Below are 4,969 nucleotides of genomic sequence, written 5' to 3'. Positions count from 1 at the left end.
TAGCGGCTATACTCAATCTTGATGTCTTTCAATATGATGTGCAGACTGCATACTTACATGCAAAACTCGACAAAGAGATATATGTAAGGGCACCTCATAGCCAATGTACAAACAGAGATGAGATCTGGTTACTTAACAAAAGCTTGTACGGATTAAAACAATCCGGCAAGCGTTGGTATGAATGTCTTGTCAGCGTGCTTAAAAATATGGATTTCAAAGCCACAACTGCAGACAATTGCTTTTTTGTTAGAAAGGAAGGTGAATCATTAGAATTTGTGTTAATCTATGTGGATGATATTTTGTATATAGGCAAACATAAAGAAAAGAAAGACTTATTTGTATCCAGACTAAGTGAACATTTCTCTTTAAAGTCGCTAGGAAGGGTAAACAAATACCTTGGAGTTCAAATCAATAAGACAAGAAAGGGATTCAAATTATCTCAGAGAGATAAAATTATAGAACTTCTGGAAAAATGCAATTTAAGAGATGCCAAACCTTGCGATACTCCTATGCAGACTGATTTTTTAAGGAATATGGATGAATCTTCGCCTGAATTCGAGAACAATACATTGTATAGATCAATTATTGGTTCTCTCTTGTATATATCTAATTGGACCAGGCCTGATATAGCTCTGCCACTTAATTTATTATCTAGACATGTAAGTAAGCCACTTATGTATCATTGGGAAGCAGTCAAACGAATACTAAGATATCTAAAGCACAGCATAGATTTCTGCCTACTCTTAGAACCCAATAATATTAAAGAACCTATTATCACCAGTTATGCTGATGCAGACTGGGCAGGTGACATCAAATGTAGAAAGAGCACCTCAGGTTATGTATTATTTTTAAATGGTTGCCCAATATTCTGGTACACTGGGAAACAAGATTTAGTAGCGACTTCCACTACAGAGGCAGAATACGTCTGTTTATCTAAAGCCTCAAATAATTTAGTATGGTTTAATGATTTATTATCTGATATTTGGAAAAATCCAATACTACCATTTGTCATACATGAAGATAATAAGGCAGCTATAGAAATATCAAGATCTGACGCCATTGGTCAAAGATCCAGACATATAGATATCAAATTTAAACACGTCAGACATTTATCTCAGGATGGATTCATTAAAGCAATCCACTGCGAAACCTCAGAACAAATAGCTGATATATTAACTAAACCTTTACCTTCTAAACAACACAAATACTTGACATCAAAATTACAAGTACTATATAGCTCTGAATCCGAATGCAATCATTGTTATATATCGAATCGGCATTTAGAGGGGGATTTGTCATAAGTAAATGCCTTATTCTATAACAAGAGATATGTATATATGTACAGGATATTAAGAGTTAATTTATTCCTCCTCCTTTAATGTATTCATATGTAATCACCCCCATCCTTGACTCCTCCCCTTTGATATAAATAGAGAATGCTTTTACCTCATGCTTGCTTCTCTCTGTAAAAACTGACAGAACAAGTAGAATGCCTGTTATGAATAAACTCTTCTTTAACTGAAGAAAAAGACTTCTGAATTTATTATTGAGTCTGATCCTCAAAATATTGTAACAGGCGTGCCACCCCTTCATCAGATCATGTCCTTCTAATTTTAATAATCTTTTATTTTCCAAATTCACCCACTCTTTAATCCATGTTAGGCTTGTTGCTTTGTAATATTTTTCCCAGCATGGGTCTCTACTTCTTAAAGTCTTCTGAAAGCTTATCATGATGGGATTGTATGTATGTGATGACATCCATCTATTTATGTATTCATCCATCCATTCACCATCTATCAAATCAAAGTAAATGAAGGGCTCAAAAGTGCTTTTTCAAAAAGCACCTGGACTGTTTTTTCCTTGAGGAAAAAGAACAAAAGGTTTCATTTCATTTCATGGATAGATGGTGAGAAGGAATCATGTGGATAAGAAAGAATGAATGCCTCGAGATGCTTGCAAAGGGTTTCTTTTGTCTATCTGTTTGGGAGATCAGGAATATGCGATCTGCAAATATTTGCCTTGTTATTATGCTGAATTGCCTCTGAACTTCTACCAGGAACCACAAAGAACACACTTGTGGAAATTAACTCCTGATTTATTTAAGGCTTTCTCCACTGATGTCACAGCCTCGAACGTGCTCTCTATATACCTTCATATCCCATACAGAATTGCTTTAAAATATCCCTTAGCAATTAAACAATTATTTAGCATGTATAGCAATCAGATAATTGATTATGTGCCATTCTTTATCCAAACAGTAATATAATTCTCTTTTGACCTTCACATTAGAATTTCTGGAAGCTAGGCTTGTTGCTTACTTGCAACAGAATATTGCTTACAGCAATAGAATTACAGCACACAGCTCCTGCCCTACACGCACATCACTTGTCTATGTTGTGCATATATACCATATTTATTTAATATGTTTCTGCAACTTCCCACTCAGCACAAAACCTGTTTCACTTCCCATGCAATCATTTCTCAGTGTTTACAGTGACACACATATGCATATCTTTCCATCAGAGAATTACACTCAGGGTGGCTTTTAACCCAGTGTTTGAATTTTTACAATTGTGGAATTGTTCTAAATTATTATTTTCACTTTTCCTTGCAAGCAGCAAGACATTTTAGAGACTATATGCAGAACGACCAACATTTGAAAGGCTAGGAATCCTGCAAGTCATATCTTTCTCCAAACCGTGTATTTGTAGAAACATTAAAAACTATATTCTGTGTTCCCACAATAAACTTTTATTTCCATGAAGATTTAGGCTGGCCATTGTGGAACAGAAAGATATATTACTCCAGGTCTTGACCTCTTAAGCATCCTGATCATGTTGGAAAACAGAGTGGGCAATCCATGTTTTTATCTTCTGTAGGGAATATTTGTCAGTCTTCAGTTTACATTGCCCTTTAACACTGAAATCATATAACGGTGTAATGTCTATATGTGGATGTAAGAGGAGAAGGGGAAATGGAGGGCAGGAAAACGGAGGCATACTTCTGCATATAAGAAGTTCATCTCATTTATTTGGTAATTAGCAAATCCAAGTTAGTTAATAAATAATAGTAGGTGAATGACTTACAGATTTTTTTTGTGTAAAAGAGTTCTACTTAGATTCAGGTGAACATTATTTAAGCAGGTGTACATGTACTGATTATGCTGAATTTCCCAGTTAATAGTTTTTTTCTAATGAACAAATGAAATAGCTGAAGTTTTCTCTTAATGTGTAGGTCTTCTTTCAGGACAACCAACTTGTGTATTATTTCAATAGTCATTTTGTTGATGAGCTGAATATAATGAATCAATGCTCCTGATGCTCTTGTTTTTACACACTTCTCTTTTGTCTGAATAGTCTTGTTTGCTGTTCTATGTTTATAGTCATTTTGTAAGTTGTTTTAATCATCACAGATGGACAAGTGGAACAGAAATTCTACAAAATGAAAAAAGCATAGTTTTCCCTAATTAATTATGAATCAGATGCTAAGGAGGGAGATGTACCAAAACTGTCTTTAAAATAATTCAAATGGATGCCTTTTAGTTATTGAATTTCTAAGCCACAAATTAATTTCAGGATGAATGTCTGAAGCAGTTTCACCTTTTAAATAGTTCTGCCTAGAATCTGTGAGCAACTCTGTCTTTTATTGATCATTCCAGTAATTATTTTATATTAAAGGTAAAGGTAAAGGTTCCCCTCGCACATATGTATTAGTTGTTCCTGACTCTAGGAGGTGGTGCTCATTTCCGTTTCAAAGCTGAAGAGCCAGCGCTGTCCGAAGATGTCTCCGTGGTCATGTGGCCAGCATTACTAAATGCCAAAGGCACACAGAACGCTGCTACCTTCCCACCAAAGGTAGTCCCAGTTTTCTACTTGCATTTTTTTACGTGCTTTTGAACTGCTAGGTTGGCAGAAGCTGGGACAAATAATGGGAGCTCACCCCATTACTCAGCACTAGGGATTCAAACCACTGAACTGCCGAACTTTCAATCAACAAGCTCAGGATCTTAGCCACTGAGCCACTGCATCCCTATATTTTACATTAGGAGAGGATAAAGAAAATAAAATAAGATCTATTTATATATCACCAAGCGATCTGCAGGTGATTAGCAAGGATTTTTAAGTCCGTGAGTCATCTAATAACAATTTAGCTGCATAGCTAATTGCCATTAAGTCAGGATCCTCAGAGATAATTGGATAAACTCCCTTCCCAAACTTTTTCTAGTAGTGATTTGTAGCTTTTCCAAAGACAGCTTTGTAATTTATTTGATTCTATGATCTGTCTTATCCATTGTCTTCCCTTTTCTATTTCCCGTATCCTCACCAAGCATAGTCCTTTTCTCTAGTCCATTGTCCACTCCCAACTCATGTCCAAAGTATGTGACTTTCTACTTGCTCCTTATTACCTCAAGGAAGCAGTCAGTTTTTATATGGTCTGAGCTTACTTGATTGATTGGTTCTTCTTGCAGGCCATTGTTTTCTCAGTAACATGTAACAGTAAATTATGCAGAGTCATAATTCAAAGGCATCTCCATACTTTCTCTCACTCTTTTTCAATATTCAGCTTTCACACAAGTATATTACTATTAGAAAGACTATTGCTTTGATTATTCTGTTATACTCATGTAAGTTCAGTGTTCAGTGTTCTTTTATATTAAGTGGCCTTTCAACCTGGAAATTTCATTGTCAGCTGGCTAAACTTGTGTAAGCCATATCCACCCAGTTTTCTTGGCAAAAATAAAAAGGCAGTTTGACATTACCTCCCTTTTGGGAGCCAGGGCAGCCCCATGGACCTGGAACCATAGAGTGGGACTTCCTGCAGGCCCATGCGACTGCCCCAGCTCCCAGAAGACTCAGCAGCAGGCGGCTGGCCTGACCGGCCTCTTCTCCACTTCCAGATGGGGTTTGGAAGCTGCAGAGGAAGCCATCCTCAGTGCTGGGATGGCGGCAGCACAGACTCCCCATGCGGG

At 36.7% G+C, this 4,969-nt stretch overlaps 1 long non-coding RNA gene across 1 annotated transcript; it reads right to left on the bottom strand.

The window, feature by feature from the left end:
• Positions 1-3,010: 3,010 nt before the first annotated feature.
• Positions 3,011-4,402, bottom strand: LOC117656095 (uncharacterized). The gene is made up of 2 exons (XR_004588882.2): positions 4,324-4,402; positions 3,011-3,434 (listed from the first exon to the last, which is right to left on the bottom strand). It is a non-coding gene; the product is annotated as an uncharacterized LOC117656095 (long non-coding RNA).
• Between the last annotated feature and the right edge of the window lie 567 nt (positions 4,403-4,969).

This window comes from Pantherophis guttatus, chromosome 4 (genome assembly GCF_059756535.1).
Source record: "Pantherophis guttatus breed Tessera chromosome 4, ASM5975653v1, whole genome shotgun sequence".
Classification (NCBI taxonomy): domain Eukaryota; kingdom Metazoa; phylum Chordata; class Lepidosauria; order Squamata; family Colubridae; genus Pantherophis; species Pantherophis guttatus.
Note: the sequence above shows the minus strand (reverse complement) of the source record. Positions and strands in the feature narration are given on the sequence as shown.